At 48.2% G+C, this 19665-nt stretch overlaps 1 long non-coding RNA gene across 2 annotated transcripts; it reads right to left on the reverse strand.

Annotated features, from left to right (window-relative positions):
• Nucleotides 1–117: 117 nt before the first annotated feature.
• Nucleotides 118–16977, reverse strand: LOC148662583 (uncharacterized). 2 transcript variants are annotated; one of them, XR_015936855.1, is made up of 7 exons: nt 15491–16977; nt 13499–14210; nt 11846–12971; nt 8793–9205; nt 7798–8737; nt 4601–7730; nt 118–2539 (listed from the first exon to the last, which is right to left on the reverse strand). It is a non-coding gene; the product is annotated as an uncharacterized LOC148662583 (long non-coding RNA). The 2 variants fall into 2 exon arrangements; XR_015936854.1 differs by having other exon boundaries at nt 7798–9205; nt 13980–14210.
• Between the last annotated feature and the right edge of the window lie 2688 nt (nt 16978–19665).

Raw genomic sequence — 19665 nt, forward strand, 5'->3', positions numbered from 1 at the left:
GTGACAAGGACTATCCTCTAGCCCAGCTGTGAGCTGGAGTGTAAGAAAGAAGCAAAATACTGACAGCAGGTGGGGAGAGTGAGTTAGCAATGAAAGTTAGAACCTAGGAAACAACAATCAGGTTCTTGGAACAGCTTCCAGTTTTATTAAAAATAACCCAGCGTGTTGATAAATATAAATATTCCTTTCTCAGACCCTCTTGCAGCTTTGCTGCACTTAAAACATTTCCTTCCCACCGACAAACCCACACAGAATGCATGAACTTGTACCTCCAGGCTCCCGTCCTCTGCAGGAATTCAGACTGGCTGCAGGTTTGGGTTGATAGCACCCACCCCTTATCAACCCAGGGGAGGCAGCCTGTTGGCCACCATCGTCCTCATGGCCTGCTGGGAAATGTAGTTCATGAAGTCCTGCAGCAGGATAGTCCCAGTGGGAGAGTAACAGAGGGTGGAGACTGTACCCCTCCCTTGGCCCATCTTACACACACTAACACTGTCCCACCTGTATTGCTCAGTGTAAGACAAGTCCAGTCTGGAGCAGATGACTGCACCAGGGAATGAAGAGCAAGGTGGGGTATTATATTGCAAAGAAAGCAGAGTGGTTGTCTCTGTGGAATAGTAACCCGCTCTCTCCCTCTTGACCAGTTAAGAGCTCCTGCTCAACCTCGATCACTCGTGCCCAGAGACAGTAGGTGGATTAATATTCGCTGACAGCTCCATCAGCTCTCTCACCTTTCCGACAGAGGGGTGGTTTGTTTGCACACAGGCTACATTTCCACCAGGAGACATTCCTTCTACCGGCAAACAGACACCCCACAGAGCTCTGTCCTGGTGCACAACTCCAGCCTAGAGTCACACGCATCTACAATAACCATGTCACAGTTCAGAGCAGTTAAATCAGGGAGCGTTACAACCTTAAAAACACATCTAGGGTCCCCCCCTCCACCATCTCGACACCAAAGAACCCCCAAGAGATTGGACTTCCCCATTGAAACAAGTTAACCTCATGATGACCACAGGACAGAACTAGGACGCTGGAGATGTTCACATTCCCAGTGGGAAGGGAAACCCCACGCAAAAAAAAAACCCAAAACCAGAGGGGCTAGAACTGGAAAAGAAAGGGAGTTATACCTAAAAACGCCAACCCTTCCACACAAGTCTTCCCCCTCCTACCCAAGCTACAAGACCCAAACCCCACAGTCACAAACATGTTTTTCCCTCTCCTCTCTCTCTAAAACACACCACTCACCTGACTTCATTTTCCATACCCCACCTCTCAGGGGTGGCCCTGCCCAGTCTCATTCTCCCCCCCTTTGAACAACTCTAGCACACTTGCTTTCATTATTAACAGGATGGGGGAAGACTCACACTGAAGCCTCACTGTGAGTAAAAGAGGAATAAGCTCCACCCCAAACCAAGTCCACACCTAGAAAGAGGTGAAATTGCAGTCGGCCAGTTTGTCCAAAGGGCAGGTTGATAATACTGGGCAGAGTTGAACACAGAGGTCTGCCCTATTACTTAACAGAACAGGTCAGCCCTACAGGTGCACAACTGAGTGTTACACTAGCATACTAGTGACAGTTGAGGACACATGTCTACATATTACAACAGAATCCAGGTGATATTTCACACGCCTGTACACAGCTGAGAGTATTACAACACTACTACTGAGCACAGTACATTACACATGTTTGACTACTACACTCATGTACAATTGACACTATGGGACAGAACTCTGCAGCACAGGACCCTGGGCTGTATTACAACAGCATAATAGTAGAAATTCATATCACAGTACACAAATCTGAATATTACAGTAAAAGTAATTGTTTTAGACAAAAACTGAGTAGAATACTCTGGCCCCAGCCTGTATTACAACAATATTAGTAACAGAGCACAGTGGAGTACAGTACACAGGGTTGAGTACTACAAGCAAGTACAGATATTTTTAAATTGTCTACAAACCATCTCTTATACTGAAATACAACACCACCACTACAACAAAGTGCCAGTTCAGTACAGCAGACCATCTATTACAACACACAACTCTCAATATTACAACAATAGAGAAAACAGTTAGAAGACCGTACACATGGCTGAGTATTACAATCAAGTAAAGGTGACATTTTGGGACAGAAATATATGTTACACTGCAATACAGTACAGAGGGTGATTGTTACAACAGTGTACAAGGGACAGTTCAGAACAGCAGTCTATCAGTTACAACACCATAAGGTACACAGCTCTCAGTATTACATGATACGGGTAACAGTTCAGAACACAGGGCACAGGTCTGAGTAATACAACAAGCCAGGTGACAGTTCACAACACAGTACCCAGGTCTGAATATTACAATAAAGTACAGGTGTAAAAGTAGGACAAGTCTGAGTCTTACACTGAAATACAGTACAGAGGGCTGAGTGTTACAACATTGTATAAGTGACAGTTCAGTACAGCAGTCCATGTGTTACAACAGCTCAAGTAGGGAGCTACATCAGGATGTGTAGGCCACCAAGGAACAAGTAAGGGTTTCTTCACTGCTGAAAAGAGAAGAAAGGAAATTTCAGCTGTGGAGGGATAGTTTAGTATTATAGAGTACAGGTGACCGTTTGGTACACTGGTCAGGTTATTACATTGTAGTACAGTACACATGGCTGGGTATTACAGCACAATACAGGGGGACAGTTGACAGCACAGTACAGTACACAGGTCAGGGTATTACAATAGATTACAGGTGACAGTGTGCCACACTGCTGTGTTTATTACACTGTTGTACAACAGACAGGGCTGGGTACTACAACACAATACAAGTGACAGTTCACATTACTGTACATGACAGTGGTCTGAGTACTACAATCAAGTACAGCTTTAAGTTCTGGGTAGAAGACTATTTCAGTGTAATACTCAATATGAAGAGTGACTGTTACAACATTGTACAAGTGACAGTTCAGTACACAGGGGGGAGTATTATAATAGGACAGTTGAAATATCAGCACAGAGCTTTGAGGATTAAAGTTCAGTCTGAAAAAGAGACCAAACACTGGTTGATGTAGGTTGGTACAGGCCAGGTGAGAGTTGAGAATACACAGCTTTGAGTATGAAAGCAGAGTAAAGGTGAGAGTTCAGCACACTAGTTTAAGTAGTTTAATACAGTCCAAGTGAGAGCTGAACACGGATCTGAGATTTTTTATTAAGGAGGTGAGTAAAGCACACAGGTGTGTCATTGATTAAAACTCAGAGGTAAGAAAAGAGCACACAGATTCGAGTATTGAAGTACACTACAGAAGGGTCAGCATACACATCTCTGAATATTAAAGCTCAGTACAAGCTCACCCCCTGGTTTAACTATTTCAGTACAGTCCAGGTGAGACCTGACAACACAGATTGAAGTATTGAAGCACAGTCAATGTAAGAGTTAAGGTTACAGGTTTAAGTACTACCACACACTTCAGTTCAGTGGAGATGAGAGTTCAGCACACAGGCTTCAGTATTAAAAACACTGGAAAAAAAAAGTAGCCATTCTGTTGAGTACACTCCAGCTGAGAAATGAGCACACAGGTATCAGTAATGAAGCACAGGGTAAAGTTTTAGTCCAGAGCTAACACCACAGATCTGAGAAATAAATTTAAAATGTGAGAGTAAAGCACACAGGTGCATCATCAAGTAGTAAAACTCAATCAAGGTAAGAGTGTAGCACACAGATTCAAGTACACTATAGATGAAATTTCAGCATACATCCATGTGACTGAATATTAAAGCTCACTTACAAGTTGGAGATCTGCACAACACTGGTTTAAGTATTTTAGTGTAGTCTGGATGAGAGTTGAGCACAGAGTTTGAGTATTAAAGCCCACTTACCAGCTAGAGTTCAGCACACTGGTTACACTGGTTTAAGTATGATAGTACAGTCCACATGAGGGGTCAGTACACACTTTTGAGCATGAGAGCACAGTAATGATGAGAGCTCAGCACTCGTGTGTCAAGGCGAGAATTAAATTAAGTACAAGTTTAAAGGGTGAGAGTAAAGCACACAGGTGTGTCATTGAGTATTGAAACTCAGTCAAGGTAAGAGTTTAGCACACAGATTCGAGTATTAAAGTCCACTATAGATGAAGGTTGAGCATAGACGTCACTGAATATTACAGATGCATACAAGTGAGTTCAGCACACTGGTTTAAGTATTAAAGCTCAGTACTGGTGAGAGTTCAGTACACATGTCTGAGCATTACAAAATAGTACCAGTCAGACATGCGAGCTCACAGATCTGAGTATTACAACAGTACAGGTTACAGCTCGTCACACAGGGCTGAGTATTCTAATAGTACAGATGACAGTCCGGCACACATTTAAGTATTAAAATACACTGCTTGTGAAGGTTTAGCACGCATGCGCGCCACAGAGTATAAAAGCTCACTAACAAGTTAGGGATCAGCACACTGGGTTAACTTTTATAGTACAGCAAAGGTGAGTAAAGCACACGGGTGTGTCATTGAGTATTAAAACACAGTAGAGGTAAGAGTATAGCACACATGAGTATTGAAGTACACTACAGAAGGGACAGCATACACATCTCTGAATATTAAAGCTCAGTACAAGCTCACCTCCCTGGTTTAAGTATTTCAGTACAGCCCAGGTGAGACCTGACGACACAGACTGAAGTATTGAAGCACAGTAAGAGTTAAGTTTACAGGTTTAAGTATTACCACACATTACAGCTCAGTGGAGCTGAGAGTTCAGAGCACAGGTTTCAGTATTAAAAACACAACAGGTACTTTTTTCCTATGTTGAGTACACTCCAGGTAAGACATGAGCACACGGGTTTCAATATCGAATCACAGTAAAAAAAGCACTGCTTTAAGTTTATTTTATTCCAGAGCTGACCACACAGATCCAAGAGTTTAAAAAATTAAAACAAGTGAGAGTAAAGCTCACAAGTGTGTCATCGAGTATTAAAACTCAATCAAGGTAAGAGTGCAGCACACAGATTTGAGATTTAAAGAACACTGCAGGTTCAAGTTCAGCAAACTGGTGTGTCACTGAATATTAAAGCTCACTTACAAGTTAGGGATCAGCACAGTGGTTTACGTATGATAGTACAGTCCACATGAGAGGTCAGTACACACTTGAGTATGAAAGCACAGTATAGTTCAGCACTCGTGTGTCAGTGTGAGAACTAAATTAAGTACAAGTTCAGCACGCTGGTTTAAGTATTACAGTACAGTCCACAGGATAGCTCAGCACACAGGTCTGTCATTGAGAATTAAAGCTCAGGACAGGAGAGTTTTGTACACAAGTGTGAGGGTTACCAGTATTAAGGCTCAGTGGAGATGGGAGCACACTACACAGGTTTGGGTGTTCTATTATATAGGAAAGACTTCAGCACACTTGTGTGTGTATATATATATCATTGAGTAACAAAGCTTATTACAGGTGAAAGTTCAACACGTAGATGTGTCAGTGTATTAAGGTACAATACTCTTGAGAATTGAGTACACCATTGTCAACACTCCACTCCCTACAGTACAGCCACTGATAACCATGATCAGAACAGTCTATCTGAGCAAAGTACCTCACTCTGGGGTACATGACTGTGTCCCCCTCTGGAATCGAACCTGCAATCCCACAGTCAAGAAGCCCTGTTTAATACTGCAGAAGTGTAGCGTTTTACAGAGCACAAGCAGCTGGACTGAGAGAAAGACACAGCTCAAGAGACAGGCAGAGAGACGTCACAGAGACTGACAAGGAGGAAGAAAGACAGGAAAGAGCTCCTCACCTCCATCCCAACTCCCAGCCATACCCGTCTTCCCACTGGTAGTCTCTGGCCAACCCGGAAAATAGAGACGGGAGAGGGGTTTAATTTTCTGGACATCCTAGAAAATGAGGGAAAAAATTAAAGGAGTGAACATCTAATTTCTATCCCAACCACACCCGTCTTCCAACTGGCTGCCTCTGGTCCGCCTGGAAAATTATACAGTCGAGAGCGCTCAGCATCAATCCCAACACCACACCTGCCTCTTGACTGTCTGCTTGTGAACATCCTGGAAAATTAGGGAAAAGAACTCAGGACAGGGTTCAATCTTCATACGTACATGTCTTCCACAGTGTCAGCCTCTGCACTTTTCCTGGTAAAGAAGGAAAAAAAAAACAGAGCAGCTAACCTCTATCCCAACTCCTCATACATACCCGTCTTCCCACTGTCAGCCTCAGGACATTCTGGAAAACTACAGAAATGAACACAGGACAGAGCGTCAACCTCCATCCCAACGCTTCATCCACACTGGTGTTCCCACTGACTTTTCTGGACATCCTGGAAAATGAGGGAAAAGAAACACAGGAGACAGCATCCAACCCCCAATCCATCATCCCATCAATACTGGTCTTCCCACTGTCTTCCTCAGAAAAGACTGGAAAGTTAGGAAACAAGAGTACAGGAAAGGATTCAATCTTCATACATACCTGTCTTCCCACTATCGGCCTCTGGCCAGCCTGGAAATTTAAGGAAAATACAGTCCGATGTCAATCCCAACACCTTTCATACCCATCCTCCCACTGGCAGCCTCTGGACTCTGGAAAATTAGGGAAAAGAGACAGGAGTGAGCATCCAAGCTCCATTCCACCTCCTCATCCATACTGGTCTTCCAACTGTCAATTTTATGGACATCCCAGAAAATGAGGGAAAAGATTATAGGAGAGAACATCCAACCTCTATCCCAGCCATACTTGTCTCTCCACTGTCTGCCCCTGGACATCCTGGAAAATCAGGGAAAAGGAAACAGGAGAGGGTTCAATCTTCACACGTACATGTCTTCCCAGGGTCAGCTGCTGGACTTATTGGAAAAGGGGAAAGAGACAGGAGAGAGCATCCCACCTCCATCCCAGGACACGCTGCTGTAGGCTGCACAGCTGTGACAGCTGGTCCGTGTGTCTGAGGGCAGCAGTCTGGCTCTGCAGTCTCTCTGTGCCTCGTCATCTGTGTTCAGCCAAGTCACTCAAGATTGTGATCTAATAGGATTGCTATTAAATTAATAGAATAAGTCTAGTAATAGTATTAATGCTAATTAAACAATAATACTTCACCAGGCTCTAATATCAATGCTAGTAAACTTTATAACAGTTCTCCTCTCTCACTAGTAGGGTTGTGTGTTCATGCCCTGAGTGTGACACAGGAGTGACAGGATTAACCTGACCTTGTGCTCAGGCTGGAGGTTGGTGTTGGACTCGGGTACGAGAGTGTCAACAGCACACTGAACAGGATCTTGTGGGCGAGAGACAGCAGGAGGTCAGGACACAGCCCTGAGGGTCACCCCCTGGAGCCCCGATAGGAGGAGTCCACTGGCTCTCCGCCTGGAGCTCATCTCCAAGGAGCAGCCTGAATCAGGGTCACCCGCAGCTCTTCATCATCATGGTCATCCTCACAGGCTCCAGTAGGCAGGAGATCGGGACACCCTGGATGTCTCCCCGAGACGACTCCTACTCTGTCCCCTCGGAGTCTGTGGATCCCAGATTGGTCCGATCAGCCCCGATCATGCAAGACCAGCGTCGCCTGCGAGGGACAGCCAGTGAAGGAGAGACTCACCTGGTCTGCACTCACCTGCCTGGTGCCTCGTGCCCTTCAGTGCTGATGGGGTACCCTGTCCCCTCCTGTGCTGACCGGTCGAGAACACCCTCTTGACTTCTAACTGCAGGTCTGGGGGTGCCCTCTCCTGCGTGGTACAGGGTCTGACCTGGCTCCTGTTGGGAATAAACATGCCTGAAGGCAGCTCTACCGAGTCTACAGACTCTCTTATCCCTTCCTCACCTTGTTTGGGGGTTCTGACACCCCTGGGCTCCCCTTCATTGTTGTGGCACCACTGGGCTCCTCCTCCTCCTTATTCCAATACCCCTGGGCTCCTCCTGGCCAGCCCGAGTCTTCTGGGGGTCCAGGCGCTGGGGCTCCTCCCAGAGTCGAGGTCCAGGAGGAGTTTCTTCCTGTTGGCTTCTCCCAGATCTTCCAGACTCCTCAGGCCTGAGCCGGGCTGGGAGAAGGGAACCTTCCCCGAGATCCTGGAGTCCGACGTCCAGACGACACGACCGGAGAGATGGAGCCGATGGGGGAGGATGTGGGCATCGGGGGTCCTGGTGTCCGACTGGGAGAGAGCGATGTCGGGGTGTCTTCCCTCAGGATCCCACAGAGATCTCAGTTGAGCATGTTCACCGTCACACAGGAATGTTCCTTGGCTTCAACTGGCTGGTACCCCACTCCTCCAGCTCCCACCTGGCTGGTACCCCACTCCTCTCACCATTCCAGCGAACACAGAGAGATCCACTGGTTTAGTGACCAACCATTCCAGTGAATACCCAGCACAGTAACTATGTAGTACAATAATTATTCACAAAATACACTGTTTTTTTGTACAGCCATTGCTGAACACCCAGCGTAGTGAAGACCCAATAGTTATTCATAGTAGAGTGACTGGTTTAGTGTCCAACCATCACAGTGAACATTCTGTACAGCGAATATTTAATAAAAGAAAAAATAGGCAAAGACACCAGGAAGTGTAGTGACTTACCATTTCAGTGAATATCTTGTAAACCATTACTGTGAATTTCCAATACAGACAATTATCTATGACAGTGAATCTCCAGTACCGAGACTATCAGTCACAGAGAATATTCATTACATTGCTTATCTGTTACAGTTAATACACAATACCAGTCACAGTGAATATCAGTTAAAGTGAATAATTGTAAGTAATTATCTATTACAACAAATACCAGTAATAGTAACTGGCCACTACAGTGAATATTGAGGACAAAGACTGTTGTAACTAACCATTACAAATTACTATTCAGTAAACTGAATATCCAACACAAAATACTCAGGGAAAAGACTACCTGGATTAGTGACTAACCATTAGAGAGATAATCCAGGACAGTGAAAATGGAAAAAGAGATTCAGGAAAGAAGCTGGTTTAGTGACCTACCATACCAGTGAACCCCCAGCATGGTAAATAGGCCAATAAACTAATTATTCAAGAAGCAGACTGAAGAGACGGTCTGGTTTAGTGGTTAATGCATACAGAGAATATCCAAGAAAGGGTGTCCTCGTTAATTCTCCGTCAGGTTTTCAGTCGTTTTGGTACAAAACTGTCCTTCATTAAGCAACACCTGCAGACTTCCGCTGAACTGTTCCAAACGTCCGTCTGTTTTCCAGGGAATCATGTGGGCTTGCGAGGAGAATTGGAGACAAACAATGATAAACTATTGACATATTCATACTTGGTCAGATATTAAGTTTAACATCGGCTCAAAATGGCTGGTGATACTCAGGTCTACAGCCACACTAAACCTGACAGTGAAGTAGCTGTCTCTGCTCTGCACCGCGCGTCTCTATCCTGTACAGATACAGGTCAGGTGTGACTCTACTGTGCGTCTCTGGACTGTACAGATACAGGACAGGTGTGACTCTGCACCGCGCGTCTCTGGACTGTACAGATACAGGACAGGTGTGACTCTGCACCGCGCGTCCCTGGACTGTACAGATACAGGTCAGGTGTGACTCTGCACCGCGCGTCTCTGGACTGTACAGATACAGGTCCGGTGTGACTCTACTGTGTCTCTGGACTGTATAGATACAGGTCCGGTGTGTCTCTGCACCACGCGTCCCTGGACTGTATAGATACAGGTCCGGTGTGACTCTACTGTGCGTCCCTGGACTGTATAGATACAGGTCAGGTGTGACTCTACTGTGCGTCCCTGGACTGCATAGATACAGGTCAGGTGTGACTCTACTGTGCGTCCCTGGACTGTATAGATACAGGTCCGGTGTGACTCTACTGTGCGTCCCTGGACTGTATAGATACAGGTCCGGTGTGACTCTACTGTGCGTCTCTAGACTGAATAGATACAGGTCAGGTGTGACTCTACTGTGCGTCCCTGGACTGTATAGATACAAGTCCGGTGTGACTCTACTGTGCGTCTCTAGACTGAATAGATACAGGTCAGGTGTGACTCTACTGTGCGTCCCTGGACTGTATAGATACAAGTCCGGTGTGACTCTACTGTGCGTCCCTGGACTGTACAGATACAGGTCAGGTGTGTCTCTGCACCGCGCGTCCCTGGACTGTACAGATACAGGTCCGGTGTGTCTCTGCACCGCGCGTCCCTGGACTGTACAGATACAAGTCCGGTGTGACTCTACTGTGCGTCCCTGGACTGTACAGATACAGGACAGGTGTGTCTCTGCACCACGCGTCTCTGGACTGTACAGATACAGGACAGGTGTGTCTCTGCACCACGCGTCCCTGGACTGTATAGATACAGGTCTGGTGTGTCTCTGCACCGCGCGTCTCTGGACTGTATAGATACAGGTCCGGTGTGACTCTACTGTGTGTCTCTAGACTGAATAGATACAAGTCAGGTGTGACTCTACTGTGCGTCCCTGGACTGTACAGATACAGGTCAGGTGTGTCCCTGCACCACGCGTCTCTAGACTGAATAGATACAGGTCCGGTGTGTCTCTGCACCACGCGTCCCTGGACTGTATAGATACAGGTCCGGTGTGACTCTACTGTGTGTCTCTAGACTGTATAGATACAGGTCCGGTGCGTCTCTGCACCGCGCGTCTCTGGACTGTACAGATACAGGACAGGTGTGTCTCTGCACCACGCGTCCCTGGACTGTATAGATACAGGTCCGGTGTGTCTCTGCACCACACGTCTCTGGACTGTATAGATACAGGACAGGTGTGACTCTGCACCACACGTCTCTGGACTGTATAGATACAGGACAGGTGTGACTCTGCAACGCGCGTCTCTGGACTGTACAGATACAGGACAGGTGTGTCTCTGCACCGCGCGTCTCTGGACTGTACAGATACAGGTCCGGTGTGTCTCTGCACCGCGCGTCCCTGGACTGTATAGATACAGGTCCGGTGTGTCTCTGCACCACGCGTCCCTGGACTGTATAGATACAGGACAGGTGTGACTCTGCACCACGCGTCTCTGGACTGTATAGATACAGGTCCGGTGTGTCTCTGCACCGCGCGTCTCTGGACTGTATAGATACAGGTCCGGTGTGTCTCTGCACCGCGCGTCTCTGGACTGTACAGATACAGGTCAGGTGTGACTCTACTGTGCGTCTCTAGACTGAATAGATACAGGTCCGGTGTGACTCTACTGTGCGTCTCTGGACTGTATAGATACAGGTCCGGTGTGACTCTGCACCGCGCGTCTCTGGACTGTACAGATACAGGACAGGTGTGACTCTGCACCGCGCGTCCCTGGACTGTATAGATACAGGTCCGGTGTGTCTCTGCACCGCGCGTCCCTGGACTGTACAGATACAGGTCCGGTGTGACTCTACTGTGTGTCTCTAGACTGTATAGATACAGGATAGGTTGCGTCCCTGTACTGCGCATCCCTAGACTGAATAGATACAGGACAGGTGCAAATATGTACTGCGCATCCCTAGACTGAATAGATACAGGACAGGTTGCATCCCAGTACCGCACGTCTTTAGACTGTATAGATACAGGTCAGGTGTGACTCTACTGTGTGTCTCTAGACTGAATAGATACAGGATAGGTTGCGTCCCTGTACTGCGCATCCCTAGACTGAATAGATACAGGACAGGTGCAAATATGTACTGCGCATCCCTAGACTGAATAGATACAGGACAGGTTGCATCCCAGTACCGCACGTCTTTAGACTGTATAGATACAGGTCAGGTGCGTCTCTAGACTGTATAGATACAGGTCAGGTGCAACTGTACTGCGCATCTCTGGACCGTATAGATACAGGTCAGGGGCGTCTCTAGACCGTGCATCTCTAGACCGTATAGATACAGGACAGGTGTGTCTCACTCACCTCTCTCTCCTGCTCAGTGACTGAGCCAGTGGACACACACGCAGAAGGAGAGCAGAGAACAGGGTGAAGATCAGACTCACTCCTGCTGGGATCTCCCATCAGGGTGGGTGGGCTCTTTTTCCTTTTCCTCTCAATCACAAGAAGGAAGATCAGAAACCCTTCAGCACAGAAGTGAGTTCTCCTCCTCAGTCTCATTATTAATTTCATGCTCCTGCCCAGCTTGTATTCAGCCAACAGGAACGTGAGGGTGGATGAGACTGAGGAAGAACTACAATGAGCTGTTTTTTTCCTACAACAGACAAGATGGATCACAAAGAAGGAGGAGTCCTCTGGCCCATCTTACCCCTCTGGCAGTTAGGAGTTACATGTTTGGAGGATCTGGAGAGAAACCAGGGTTCGACAACATGGCTGGGCAGCTTGTTCCCCACCCCCACCACCCTTGGTGTAATGAAGCGTAGATATGACCCCCCCCAAGAGCAAGCTCAAACTTCCCCCACCTGCTGGGAATAAACACTTGAACAAGGACTTAATGCAACCAGCGTCTGCATTTGTTCCCCCAGAGGATACAGACCGATTTCACACACCTCCTTAATCTGCCCTTGACCTACCGTCAGGACGCCCCACACAGAGCACAAGCAGCCTCACAGAAACACTGTTCTCTCTCCTCCTTGAGGCAGCAGTCTGGCTCTCTTCCCAGTTTGAATGCCAAACTTCCTGAACTAAACCCCTACACAGCTGCAGGAAAATCTGCACATTGTTTTTACATGTATATTTTCCACGGTCTGACAGATTTCATCTCTAAATATTGAGATCACACCCTGCCACACCCCACATAAAGAAAAGAGTGTGATTTGTCCCCACCTGTAAGCAGTCTGGTTGGATCTCTCCTCCGTCTCTGGTGGTGCAGTAGTACAGTCCGTCTCTCTGAGCCTCTCAATTCTCAGACTGGGAGAGCGAGTGGAGCTGGAAGACCATCAGTACTGAGAGCGATACAAGAACCCCCTCTGTCAGGAGTGTAGACCCCTCTAGTGACCCTACTGTAGACCCGCTCACCTCCCACAGTGACGATAGCGTTTCCCTGAAGGTCCCTCACTCTGTAGCTCCCCTGATCAGACGCCCTCAGGTCCTTGCAGACGCATACAAGCGAAAAACAAAACCGGTCGCTTCCACACGAAAGACCTCCGTCTTCATCGAAATCGTTCATCAGCGCAAATAAAAGCCGCTATAATTGGATTCGCGTTCAGATCACATTCAAACACGCAACTACTGCTCTCGTTTGTTCAACGACTAATTACCCTTGAGTATCGCGCTTGTACGCTCATCTGGTATACAAAAAAGCCCCTTTTAAAACTTAAAAACCAAGAACTTCCCGTTATACATAAACACGACACAAAGTAATTCTATAATAACGTGCTTTACAGGTTCATTTACGGTTTAAATTAATTGAAATGCTCCGACTCAGAGCGTCTTGTAGTTCGTGCTAATTAAAACACCAATGCTGAGCCCTTTGTGTATTAAGCACAAGTTCAGCTGGTCTCCAACTTCACACAAATTAAAAACACACTTAGATAAAGTGCAACACGTCGCCCCTAAATGTGCAGACACAAATGTATATATTGTACATACAACCGAAGAAAAAAAACGTTTGCTTACCTATGAAGAATCTCCGTATGAATCTTCATCGTTTATCAGTGCAAATAAAACCCGCTTCAATAGGATTCACGTTCAAATTCAAACTCGCATCTGCTGCTCTCGTTTGTGTCGGGACGAATTGGCGTCGAGTATGGCGTTAGTAATCTCGTACACTCATCTGGTATAATTTAGCATGATTGACCTTCTTAAATTAAAACATCCCGTTATACACAAACACGACACAAAGTAATAGTTCAATATTAACGTGACCAACATATTCATTTACGGGTTAAATTAATTGAAATGCTCCGACTCAGAGCGTCTTGTAGTTCGTGCTAATTAGGACAGCAATGCTGAGCCCTTTGTGTAGTAAGCACAAGTTCAGCTGGTCTCCAACTTGACTCCGCACGGTTTTTCGTAGCATTGAGCTCAGAGCTGTAGCTCTTCTCCAGACAGCAGCGTGCTCTCCAAGAGTTTGCGCTAAACACTGTACATCACATACCTCTATTTCCGAGCCCAGTCAGCTCTGCTGTGTTCACGACAGGATCTCCGCTCTCTCTCTCCCCTGTGATCTGATCCGACAAATGACGTTTCCCTCCGCTCTGAACGACAGACCTCTCTCACACCACCTGGGTGAGATCGCACCCCGGCCAACCAGGAGACTTCATCAATTAAGCAATTAAGCGTCCAGAAACTTTATTGAAAACGCAAGTTCAGTTTCCAAAGAATGCACCTGAAAATAGTCAATCAATAATTTTGATTGAAAAGGCAATCGGGGGGTCCCCTCTCCTCTCAGGACACCAGTCCATCACAGGACACACACACTCACACACTGGACAGGACACCAGTCCATCACAGGACACACACACACACAATGTGATCAGTGATTATTTCAGTCAGGTTTAAATTAAAACTAATGAACCTTTACTTTTGAACTCATTAAATCTATACGATATGAATGTGACAGATTAGTGTCACACTCATATTGTAGATTAGATTAGATTAAGCCTTTAACTGTCTTGTCTAACCCTTCTGTGATTCTTTTACGAAAAACGTGGAAATAGGCTACATATATTTGGGTAAAAATGTAGTTTCACACTTAAAAGCAGAAAATAACACAAAGACTAGGCTATGCAATCACAATTTATGAAGCCAGTGTCCATATCTGATGAAGCAGGGATCTGTCTTTAAAGCAGGGCTGTCCAGTCCTGGTCCTGGAGGGGTCAGTGTGTGTGTGTGTCTGCAGAGTCTCCAGGGGTCTTTAAAGCAGGGCTGTCCAGTCCTGGTCCTGGAGGGGTCAGTGTGTGTGTGTCTGCAGAGTCTCCAGGGGTCTTTAAAGCAGGGCTGTCCAGTCCTGGTCCTGGAGGGGTCAGTGTGTGTGTGTCTGCAGAGTCTCCAGGGGTCTTTAAAGCAGGGCTGTCCAGTCCTGGTCCTGGAGGGGTCAGTGTGTGTGTGTGTGTCTGCAGAGTCTCCAGGGGTCTTTAAAGCAGGGCTGTCCAGTCCTGCTCCTGGAGGGGTCAGTGTGTGTGTGTCTGCAGAGTCTCCAGGGGTCTTTAAAGCAGGGCTGTCCAGTCCTGGTCCTGGAGGGGTCAGTGTGTGTGTGTGTGTCTGCAGAGTCTCCAGGGGTCTTTAAAGCAGGGCTGTCCAGTCCTGGTCCTGGAGGGGTCAGTGTGTGTGTGTGTGTGTGTGTGTGTGTGTGTGTGTGTGTGTGTGTGTGTGTGTGTGTGTGTGTGTGTCTGCAGAGTCTCCAGGGGTCTTTAAAGCAGGGCTGTCCAGTCCTGCTCCTAGATAAATCCTGTGCATAAATCGGAGATCTATCTGAGCACTTAGGAGAAGTTATTTCCAGTACTCGCTTTTTCCCTGGAAAGAAACGCAGCCCTTTTGTACTGAAGACGTAAATGAGCAAAACATTAAATTGTCAACATATAAACGTGTGATATTATATATGATTGTTAAAACACTGAAATGGTCTTAATAATCTATAATAGCACACGGTCTGAAGAGTGTACTTACGGACTACTTCCTGTCTTTGTCCACAAGGTGGCACCCCATCACAGTACAGACATTTCCCTCTCTACAGAAGACCAAATACTAGGCGGATTTCAAAACAGACTGTCCATGAATTAAACTAAAGACGTATGAATCTTAATTTACACTACGCTTTGGCTGGAAAAGGTTTAAAGGAGACAAAACGCGGTCCCCACTTTTTGTGGGCTCGGTGCCTCCCGGGAAATGTAGTTCTTTCACGCCCCGGTCTTGTAGTCCGTGAGCACCGCGCTTGTGTGCCGTTCCGTTCTGGTCCGGTCCGGTCCGGTCCAGTGCAGATGCAGGATGGTCTGAGCACATTAGGGTCGGGAACAATAAGGAAATAAGCAGTATTTAATCAGATAGAGGCTCTTGGCTTTCTGTATGCCTCCGTCTCGCACGCCCGAGCAGTTTGTGACAACTCCTGAACGGAGATGGGAGGGGCCAGAGGGCAGGAGGAGGAGGGGGGCGTGTTTACGTCGGCTCCGTCGGCCAATCAATGCCGCGACTCCGACGGGAGTGGGCGGGGCGGGCGCTGGTGGGCGTGTCGCGTAGGCGGAAGCCCACGACAGAACAAGAGCAGTAAACAGGGGGCTCGACATGGCGTAGCAACACGTTGAAAACGCGCAGCTACTGCTAACAGATCGATGGTCTACTAACACTTCAAAACGCCTACAAGTGCTTCTGCTCGCTGACCGTTAGTTGCGGTTTTGGGGGGAGTGCAGCCTGAGCACACGTAAAGGCTCCTGTGGTCTGGAGCCACAGGATGTCAGTTTTTGTCAGGTTTTGCGCTCAGATCAGAGCAGGTCTTGACACGCCAACCTCCTACAGAGCGCAAAACAACAACAACAACAACAACAACAACAACAACGACGAAATATCACCCAAGAGACTAGTTGCGGTCGCAGTGAATCACCAGTCCCGCGTCCGACGTGTATACATATGAAAACAAAAGCAGGAAGCGGCTACTGGACATATCGGTATTGACACGCACTGATTCAGACTCGGGAAATCTTTCGTCCCCAATGCAATCACAGTCTTAAACAATGCAAAGTAACTACCTTGTCTCTTGTTTCTCCTGTAGCACCCCTGTATTCTCTTCCCTTTTGAGGGTGTGTGTTTGTTATTGTGTTGTGTTTGACCGTGCCGTCAAAAAAAAAACATTTCCCCCAGGGGACAATAAAGCCTGGAATTGAAAATTGAATTGAAAATGATGGAGGTAAACGCAGAAATTCCCCAGATCACACCGTTTTGTCCGTATATAGACGAACACCCCCCTCCACACACACATACAAATTCACACCAGTCAATCACAGGACACACACACTCACACACCCTGGACAGGACACCAGTCCATCACAGGACACACACTCACACACCCTGGACAGGACACCAGTCCATCACAGACACACACACACACCCTGGACAGGACACCAGTCCATCACAGACACACACACACACCCTGGACAGGACACCAGTCCATCACAGACACACACACACCCTGGACAGGACACCAGTCCATCACAGACACACACAAACACCCTGGACAGGACACCAGTCCATCACAGACACCCACAAACACCCTGGACAGGACACCAATCCATCATAGGACACACACACTCACTCACACACCCTGTACAGGACACCAGTCCATCACAGGACACACTCACAGACCCTGGACAGGACACCAGTCCATCACAGACACACACACACACACCCTGGACAGGACACCAGTCCATCACAGGACACACACACACACTCACACCATGGACAGGACACCAGTCCTTCACAGGACACACACACACACACTCACACCCTGGACAGGACACCAGTCCTTCACAGGACACACACACACACACTCACACCCTGGACAGGACACCAGTCCATCACAGGACACACGCACACACACCCTGGACAGGACACCAGTCCTTCACAGGACACACACACACACACCCTGGACAGGACACCAGTCCATCACAGACACACACACACCCTGGACAGGACACCAGTCCATCACAGACACACACACACCCTGGACAGGACACCAGTCCATCACAGACACACACAAACACCCTGGACAGGACACCAGTCCATCACAGACACCCACAAACACCCTGGACAGGACACCAATCCATCATAGGACACACACACTCACTCACACACCCTGTACAGGACACCAGTCCATCACAGGACACACTCACAGACCCTGGACAGGACACCAGTCCATCACAGACACACACACACCCTGGACAGGACACCAGTCCATCACAGGACACACACACACACTCACACCATGGACAGGACACCAGTCCTTCACAGGACACACACACACACACTCACACCCTGGACAGGACACCAGTCCTTCACAGGACACACACACACACACTCACACCCTGGACAGGACACCAGTCCATCACAGGACACACGCAAACACACCCTGGACAGGACACCAGTCCTTCACAGGACACACACACACCCTGGACAGGACACCAGTCCATCACAGACACACACACACCCTGGACAGGACACCAGTCCATCACAGACACACACACACAAACCCTGGACAGGACACCAGTCCATCACAGGACACACACACACACACACACTCACACCCTGGACAGGACACCAGTCCATCACAGGACACACGCACACACACCCTGGACAGGACACCAGTCCTTCACAGGACACACACACACACTCACACCAGGGCCAGTTTTCCCGGAAGCTGATCAACCCACCAGCACGTCTCTGAGCCGTGTGCAGGAAACCCCCCACGAACACCAGATAAACACCGGGTCCAGATTTGAACCCGGGTCCCCCGTCAATCCGAGGCCACCCATGCTGGCGACTACGACGCCGTGCCGATCCCCGGCGTAAATTCCGCACTTCAAGACACCAGCGAGCAGGGGAGATCGGCCACACACGGGAGAGAAGGCGGACGTCTTTTTCTCGAAAGCCGCATCACGTTCAGGGCAGCGAAAAGCAATCCGTTGGACCCGGAAACGTTACGTGCTTATAGAACTGTCCGCGACAACTCGACACATTTTCATTTAGATAATGATCAGAAGAAGCGCGGGGTTTCTGAAAGTTAAAGATACCTCCCACATTTCTGCGCTATTGAAGCTTCAAAGCGCCCCAGCGATCTGCGATTTTGTTCCCTTGAAGTAACTGCGCGGTCACATCTCTGGCGACTTTTCTCAATGCAGAAAATGTATATAATAGAGAGGAGGCCGCTACCTCGATCTACACCTCTAATCAATATCACCCCGTCAGGATAGCGGCCCCAACATCATGGCTGGGGAGGGGGTTGTTCCCCACCCCCGCCACTCTTTGTGTACAGAAGCGCCCCCCCGTCCTGACTGGAGGAGCTCACCCAGCTGTGTCTGGAGAGAAGCCAGGGTATCAGCTTGTTCCCCCCTCCCACTCCTCTCTGTGTACAGTAGAGCCTCCTGTCCTGACTGGAGGAGCTCAACCAGCTGCTTCCGGAGAGAAGCCAGGGTATCGGCTTCAACCACAGGGCTGGGCAGCTTGTTCCCCACCCCTGCCACCCTCTGTGTACAGAAGAGCCTCCTTTCCTGACTGGAGGAGCTCACCCAGCTGTGTCTGGAGAGAAGCCGGGGTATCAGCTTGTTCCCCCCTCCCACCCCCCTCTGTGTACAGTAGAGCCTTCTGTCCTGACTGGAGGAGCTCACCCAGCTGTGTCTGGAGAGAAGCCAGGGTATCGGCTTCAACCACAGGGCTGGGCAGTTTGTTCCCCACCCCTGCCACCCTCTGTGTACAGAAGAGCCCCCTGTCCTGACTGGAGGAGCTCACCCAGCTGTGTCTGGAGAGAAGCCAGGGTATCGGCTTCAACCACACGGACTGGGCAGCTTGTTCCCCACCCCCGCCACCCTCTGTGTAAAGAACCCCCCCCCCCGTCCTGCCTGCGGCATCTCAACCAATCCCCCCCCCCAAAAAAAAAGGTTCTCTGACTTTTCCTCGCACCCTTAAAATTATTTTAAGCCCAGTAGTGTAACTTGTCGATTGCAACTGTAACCCACAAAACATGGAAAAAAAAACGCGACTCCCAAGAACATTTCTAAGGAACACCTCGGCTGCCCTTCACCTCTCGTCACAGAAAGGCTTAGCCCAAGGCGGGGCTTCGATTAACATCGTTTAAGGAG

Source organism: Lepisosteus platostomus, chromosome 5 (genome assembly GCF_059453375.1).
Source record: "Lepisosteus platostomus isolate fLepPlt1 chromosome 5, fLepPlt1.hap1, whole genome shotgun sequence".
Taxonomy (NCBI): domain Eukaryota; kingdom Metazoa; phylum Chordata; class Actinopteri; order Semionotiformes; family Lepisosteidae; genus Lepisosteus; species Lepisosteus platostomus.